We start from the raw sequence: 8,559 nt of genomic DNA, 5'->3' as shown, positions 1-8,559 counted from the left end.
TATTTATTATTTTTATTTTATGTGTATGAGTGTATTGCCTGCATGTAAGTAAGTGCACCCATGTCGTGCAATGCCTGTGGATGTCAGAAGAGGCTGTCAGATCTCCTGGGGCTGGAGTTACAGACAGTTGTTAGCTGCCATGTGGGTGCTGGGATTTTAACCTGGGTCTTCTGCAAGAACAGTCAGTGTTCTTAACCCCTGAGCCATTTTTCCAGCCGCCATTATTTATCTTTTAAACTTAGGAATACATCCCTGTGGCTTTCATGTAGGGCTCCAAAAGCTGCCACACTGCTACTGAGTGCCCATCTAGCTGCCCACTACATCCTGGAATGTTACTTCAAGAAAACCCATTTTATCTACCTGCAAATGTGTTCATTACAGAAATAGCCCAAGTGGAAGGAAGAGGGCCTCCGCCTTACTGTCACCATCTAAATATCTTGTGAGTACGTCTTGATGTAACTCGCATCCAGGTTCCTAGATGTGAAATGGTAAAGGGAACACAACTTGTGTGTTTATAGACTTGCGCTACAGTAAAGTGCATTAAAAGAAGACTGTGGTGGGTCTTGAGTATTCACTTACCGTATTTACCACAGCGGGGTAAAGTAGCTATGAAGAAAAGAGTAAAAAATTAGATTTTTTTTTTTTTTTGCAAAAGAGAATGCTAATAAACAAAAGACATTTCTTGACAGAATTTTGAAAGAGAGTGAATCAAGAATTATACTAAAAACTGGGTGTGGTGGCTCACACCTTTAATTACAGCAGAGGCAGGTGGATCTCTGTGAGCTGGAGGCTAGCCTGGTCTGTTTACACAGGGAATTCCAGGCCAGCTGAGGCTACAGGGAAATTCTATCTCCCCAAACCAAACCAAAGAAACAAAACAAAATAAAACAATTAAACTATAGTCTCCACACACTGGAGACTATAGTGCACATACATTTGCACCGACACAAACTTGTATATACAACAGAGAGGCAGGAGAGACAGAGAGAGAGACAGAAAAATCTGATGTGACAGGAAACCTATTCCTACCACAAAATATATAAGCAAAATTTGATCATTTATTTGTAGGATAAAAATATGCAACTTGCTAGGTGTAGTGACACATGACTTTAGTCCTAGCACTGAGGAAGCAGATACAGGTGGATGAATCTCTGTTAGTTCAAAGATAGCCAAACCCAAATAGTGAGACCCCATCTCAAACAGAACAAACAAAACAAAACAAGAACAAGAGCACAAACCCAGAAGTGCATTTTTAAATTGCGAAGTGCTTTTGAAGTTCTTTGCTGAGAAATGATCAGTAAACCCTTTTTCTTTCTCCTCTGGTGTTACTAGAGAGCGAACAGACCTGAGTTCTCATGCATGCTTGGCTGCTGAGCCCTAGCCCAGCTCTTGAGTGATATAATATTTTAAGGTAAGTTACTACTTTACTTTTTATAATGTTAATCCCCAAAATTGCATTCACTGTGTGTCACTTTTTTTTTTTTTTGGTCTTTTTGAGACAGGATATCCTGTAGCTCCAGCTGATATGGAACTCACTATGAATACCAGGCTGGACTTGATCTCACAGAGATCTACCTCCTGAGTGCTGGTAGGTCAGCACTCAAAGGCTGTGCCAGGGTGCCCGCGCGGCAAGCTTCACCATTTTCATACATGTCTTGCTGATAATTGTGTGTCATAAATTTCATTATGGTCCTGTGATTTCCCTCAATGATGATTTGTGACCTGGATGTATAAGTCAAATAAAATTTTGCCTCCCCCAAACAAACAAACAAATGAATGAACAAGCAAACTGAATTATGCATAGCTAATAGATTCTGTAGAAGGCATTTTTAAATGTAGTGTCAGAAAATATTGCACTAATTTAACCTTCTATAACAAAACGTCAAAATATTTGCTAAATGAAAGTGAAGCTGAAAGTTGGGTACAATGGGATTTGTGGGATTTTGGGGATGATGTCATTTAAGTGAGTTCTGTCTCAGGGATCTGGTGGCTTCATGTGTCCTCGCGTGGATTCTGTACGCTAGGGTAGACCTTGGCTCAGCTGTGTCTTTTGATCACTCACCTTGGCTCATGCTCCTTGATAAGAGCAAGGAGAACATTTTTTGCTATTTATCTCATGAGAACCAGGTCAGAGCATCATCCTATTACTCTCTGCTTGTCCTTCCTCACAGTTGGCTTGCCTGTTTATAAAGCTGGGCTCTTGGGATGCAGAGATTGTGCCACTATATACAACAAAACTACACAGAGAAGCTAGTGTGTGTGTGTGTGTGTGTGTGTGTGTGTGTGCACACATTGCATATGTATGCATGTGGTTATGTTCATGTGAGTACTATATACAACAAAACTACACAGAGAAGCTAGTGTGTGTGTGTGTGTGTGTGTGTGTGTGTGTGTGTGTGTGTGTGTGTGTGTGTGTGTGTGTGTGTGTAGAGGCCAGAGAACAACATTGGGTGTCATTCTTCAGCATCCATCCACTTTTTTTTCATAAAGGATCTCTCCCTGGCCTGAGGTCACTGATTAGGCAGGGCTGGCTCACCAGTGAGCCCCAAGAACCTACCTGTCTCTGTCTCCCCGGTGCTGGGATTGTAAGTGTATTCTTGCTCAGCAAGCACTTCACCAACTGAGCCTATCAGTATACATAGAAAAGTAATTTTTAATTCTGGGAAATTTCATTTATATTTTCTTGGATAATCAATGCTCTAATAGAAAGACCCGAAGGTTTGCAATCTATTCGAAATTAGAAAAGAGTGATAAATTAGCCGTGGTAGATTCTATCAGCCACCAAGCCATTCCTCACGTTACCGTCTGTCTTGTCTCTGATAATATTTTCCTGTAAATCAGACTCTGAAAACTACTCAGCCTCATGGACATTAATGAGCCAGAAATGAACTCATTTGAATTGATGTTTCTATTACATAAGAAGCATAGACATAAATGATGGTTTTTCTCCTCTGTTTTACCAAGTTTTCTCAGAGGTTGCTTTAAAAATAACTCATTAAATTGAAAAAAAAGCTCCATCCATGTTACTATGATGACCACTTTACTGTTTCTCTGACTCTTTAAAAAATATTTTATTATTTTTATATGTATATGTGTATTTCCTGCATATAGGTAAGTGCACCTATGTCATGCAATGCCCGAAGAAGACAGAAGAGGCTGTCGAATCCCCTGGAACTGGAGTTACGGACAGCTGTTAGCTGCCATGTGGGTTCTGGGATTCGAACCTGGGTCTTCTGCAAGAACAGCCAGTGTTCCTAACCGCTGAGCCATCTCTCCAGCCCCCCTCTCACTCTTGTACTCATCAAAATCATAAGAATATTGGGCAATATAGGCATTTCTAATTTTTCTAAGTTTTCAATGAACATGCCTTAATTTTTAATTTTGACACTATTTCTATAAATATACTTTGGTGAGACTTTTGATGCAAAGAATGACAATTTCTCTTTTTCTTATTGAATTAATATTTGACTTTAAACTTTCCTAGGCTTATGTTCTGTCATTTATTATGAGTAATTTTTCTGAAAAAATAAAGTATAAAAATGATTTGCTTTTTTTCTTGAGGTAAAACAATCTGGTGGTTCAATTTTAACTATATTCATTTGGCTGCATTTTAATTTGGATCTCAATGACACCATCACGGCTGATGTAGGGAATTAGCAAACTCAGGTCTTTGGCAAAGTATTTAATGGGAAAGAAAAGCCAAATAGAGATAATTTTGTAGACTTACAAAGCATAGTGGACACACATGTTACATATCCTCCCAATCATTTTAAGTATAAATATAAAATGTTCAAAGTATTATTATTAAAAATAATGGGGCTTCGGTGGGATGCACTGCATGTGTATACATATATAACCCATAAAGACTTCTGGGAACTCAAGTGGAGCCATAAAATATCTTCATGACTCTTTCTGTGCAGTTGGGTACATTCTCTTCTGCTTTTGTGCTTTTAAAATATTTCTAACAGAAATACGCATGAACAGGTTAAAAATGTAAATTAGGTGGATTTTCTTCAGTGTTCTCAAACCTCTTGTAAATTGCTTTTCTCTGCCCAATCCTGGAACATTCTAAGGATTTACTTCTTTGTTCTCTGAGAACTGGCTTATGACCACCTACAGTATAAAGGCTTAATTTGGGGTAGATAATTGATAACGGACAGATGAAATATAAGCCTGGCACAGTGGAAACTTGATAGAAGAGTTTACAGAGCACTTTTAGTAATGGAATTATCATCAAAAATAAAGGAGCATAGAGTCAAGAGATACAGATTTTTAGATTGATCTTTTAATGTGTTGGCTTTTTGACCTTGAGGCAGCTTTATGCTCTGAGATTTAGTTTTTGTTTTCATCAGATGAAAATAATTAGACCTACTGTGTACTGCAGTGCTATGTAAGCAGCAAAGATCACCCATTCCCCACACGCCTACCATGCAGTAGGTACTTGTGGCTGTCCCTGCCTTTGCTACTGAGTCACTGAGATCACAGGCAGAGTTCTAGGGACATCTGACACTAGCAGAGATATGACATATGTAACTAACAGAGAATAAGAACTTATTTGGTCTGTCAAAAGTGATTGACCAGAAGCATTAGCGAGTAAACAGGCCTCAGGAGGCTCTTCCAGGGATCTGCCCCAGGAATCTACAATCACCTTCATTTGAATGGTCAAACAACCATAGCTGTCTCAGAAATCTTTTGTATTTTAAGTTTATTTATGTCCTAATTTCTCTTTTACATGGAAGACAGAACCATGGGATGTGAGGACAGTGCAATAGTACTACCCAGGATTGTTTATGGATAGCAATCCAGTTTACTTCTTCCCATGCCTAGTAATCTCTACAGTGCATCATTGTGACCAGCGATAATGTCTGGGTGCTGTAGAACACAGCGGATGACACACTTCCTAAGCCTCTCCCTTGCTGAACTAAGCCAAAACGCTGCACATGAGTCTAAACAGATGTTTCAGTTGTTTAGGACAGTGAAGTTTATAGAGCGCATGTTTATCTTGCAAAAGAGAATGTGGAGAGTTCATTCAGTCTTGAGATCCAATCTTTCCGAACATTGGATTGCCTAGTAAAGTTGGAACAAAAACTGGATGATCACATGAAGTCATTTGGGGGCTGTCAGAAGATATTCCTTAGTAGGTAGGAAAGAAATCAAACACATGGAAGTTATTTTGCATCAAAATGGCTGATATTTCAAAAGAAAGAACATGGAAAATACTTTGTATCTTAATCAATTTGCTATGCCTTCAATATAATGGATGCATAGAAATCATTCCCTTTGTCAAATTAGTAGATGTGAAATGAAGGCTTCAGAATTTCCAACACACAGTTTAAGTGAAAGTTTCATATATTATGTGAGTCATCTCTGATTAAAGTGCTGGTAACAGGCAATGAAAACTCCACTTGTCCAATTTGGCATTTGTCGTCTAACAGTTTATCAGAGAAGACAGATACAAAAGTTAATCACAGTATAGCAATGTGGTGCGTGTACAGGCCTTACCCTGGCTCATTTGTATTTTCATTCCGACCATCAGATCATATTCTTATTTTAGAAGAGTAAAAATACTAGTAAATGGGAGTGAGGTCTTCAGTCCTTTGAATAACGGCAGAAAGAAATGGACAGAAGTCCTCTGAATTCTGCTAAGTATTTGCCTCTGTCACTGAGCAGGACTGAAAGGGCTAGTACCAGGGGTCATGTATGTGAGAGGGCCTTGCACCTGGCAAAGTGGCCTGTAGTTACTGTCTTGAGATTACTTTATGGTTTATGATAAAAGGCCCCATGTTGTCAATTTTCATTGGGATCCTCAAATTACATTAGAAAAGATTTCGCTTGTCACTTTGAGAGAGGAGTGAAGTTGGGGGCAATTGGGAAAGGCTGGTCCTGTCTGGATCTGACCTGAGTATTCAGTAGCGAGGCATGGATGTTGATGCCTCTTGAGCATTGAGGTTGTAGACAGGTATTAAGACAGCTTACTAAGCAAATTGTTCCAAGGGCAGGATGTTATCTGTGTCTTGACTCACCACCTACAGAATATAATTTAATTCTTAGATTAATTATGTAGGCTGTGGCAGTAGTTTCCCTAGGGTTACCATAATAATCATCATTCACAGAATCCTAACCACAGAAATATATTATCTCACAGTTCTCTAAGCCAGTGGTTCAGAATCAAGATGCTGTCATAACTGATTTCTTCTGGAGGCTCTGGCTCTAGAGAATCTAACCCTTTACTTTCTCCTTGGCTGCCTGTGCCGGCTGGCAATCCTTGGAGTCTGTGGCTTGCAGATGCGTCACTCCAGTTCCTCCCTGTCTTCACATATGCAATGTGCTCTCCCCTGTGCCTCTTTTTCCAAATTTCCTTCTTTTTATGAGGACAGGAGTTACAAGTGAGTTGGGGTTCATATTATCAAGAATGGTCACATCTTAAATTTATTACATCTACAAAGATCTTATTTCCAAATAAGGCATCATTCAGACATTCTTGATGGAGGTAAATTTTGAGAAGACTTTGTTTAATTCATTACTACTACTAATTCTTTTTAAAATAAACTGTTTTTTCTATTTAAGTTATCCTCATCTTACTCTTTTGTTCCAACCATGAACCTTAATGACTACAGGTATTTTCTACAAAGATTTGATTTTGTTAAGGGAAAATAAACATATTTTCAAAGTTAAATATCACTTGTGTTTCGATGATAATGTTTTTGAAAACATTATTTTATGTTTTGAAAACTTATTTTTTTTATTTTTATGTGTATGAATATTTTGCCTACATGTATGTAAGTGTAGCACGTGAATGCAATGCCTGCAGGAGCCAGATAAGATTGCTGGATCCCTTGAAATTGGAGTTATAGACAGTCCTTAGCCATCATGTGGGTGCTGGGAGCTGAACCTCAGTCCTCTGCAAGGGCAGCCAGTGCTCTTCACTGCTGAGCCATCTGTCCAGTCCCTCAAGTTTTTTTTTTTAAATTAAAATGATATTTATTTTTTGGTGTGTGTGTGCAAAGGCAACAAATACCATGGTGCATGGAGGTCTGATGATAGCTCGCAGGTGTTCCATCTCTCTACCATATGGTTCCAAGGACTGAACTCCAGTCATCAGGCCCAACAGCAAGGACCTTTATCTGCTGAGGCTTCTTGCCGACCCAAATAACAAGTTTTTATTAACCAGAAAAAGAGTAAAGGTGTTGTGGGTGTCCTGGGGCCCTCCGGAGGGCCGGGGTAGAGTTGGCGTTGAGTCACGACGCAGACTCCGGGAGTCAGGTGAGAAGCAGGCACTGCGAACAGCTTCAGACTCGTTTATTGAGGATATGGGGTTCCCTTATATTCCCCCCTCCCGGTGTCCCATTGGCCCCAGTAGGCTTTCTCGGATCGCGTCTGATCCTCATTGGCCCTCTCAGTCGAGCCATCTTGCGTCAGCTGCCTCCGTGTCCTTTAGCAGAATACAGGTTAGACTCAGCCGGATGTTTTTGGCTCATTTGCAGTGGGCATGCGCAGGTTATTCAAGCCGCACTTCCTCCTACATAAAGGCATGGTACCTATGTGACATACAAAGGCACTAAAGATGATGGATAGCTGGAGGACCTCTAGATCTTTGAGTAATGATATGTGTGGAAGATGAGGGAGCTAGAATCTGAGATGAAGTTTTGTGGAGACAAAAGATAAATGTGTTGGTGAGATGGCTTAGTGGGTAAAAGTGCTTTCTACCAAGCCTGATGACCTGAGTTGGATCCCCAGAAACCACCTTGTGGGAGAAAAGAACCAACTCCTGCAAGTTGTCTTCTGACCTGTCCATACATGCCTTGGCATGCATGTACACACACACACACACACACACACACACACACACACACACGCACGCACACACAGACAAAATAAATAATTGAATGTAATAAAGGAAAATTTAAAAAGAGATGCCAAGGACCAGGGGTGAACAGGATCCATGGAAAGTTATCCTTGGGCAGTGGAAGTCATGGCAGTTTTCATGTGAGAATGACATGAATAGATGTGCATTTGTGGAAGGTCTCAGAGTAGAAGCAAGAGGCCTGATTTGGAGTGAGTTTGAAAGAGGGGAGATTATAAAAGGGAAGATGTAATCCAGGAAACAATGTATGTTAAGGTCATAGCGGCAGAAATGGGAACACAGGAGTTGATTGGGTCTAAAGTCCATGGGACAAGTGAACATCTAGATATATATATATATATATAGAGAGAGAGAGAGAGAGAGAGAGAGAGGCAGAGAGAGACAGAGAGAGAAAAAGAGAGAGAGACAGAGAGAGAGAGAAAATAGGGATGATATCAGGATTGGAGAGCGGTATCCTTGTTTTCTGATTATTAACCTATTAAGCATCAAATTAACCATTTCACAATCATATGAGAAATTAATCTTTCCATGTACTTGGCCCTGCTGAAACTTAGACCAGAAGATTCTTTATGCAGAAAGAAGTGTCATGTAAATCAAAGTTGTTCAGCAGCCTCTCTGGTCTACCAGCACAGCCAGGACTGCCACTCTAACCCTAGTTTTGATCATTCACAGTACCTCCAGATAGTGCCAAATGT

Source organism: Nannospalax galili, unplaced genomic scaffold, assembly GCF_000622305.1.
Source record: "Nannospalax galili isolate Female #2095 unplaced genomic scaffold, S.galili_v1.0 scaffold1220, whole genome shotgun sequence".
Classification (NCBI taxonomy): domain Eukaryota; kingdom Metazoa; phylum Chordata; class Mammalia; order Rodentia; family Spalacidae; genus Nannospalax; species Nannospalax galili.
This window is presented reverse-complemented; position numbering follows the sequence as displayed.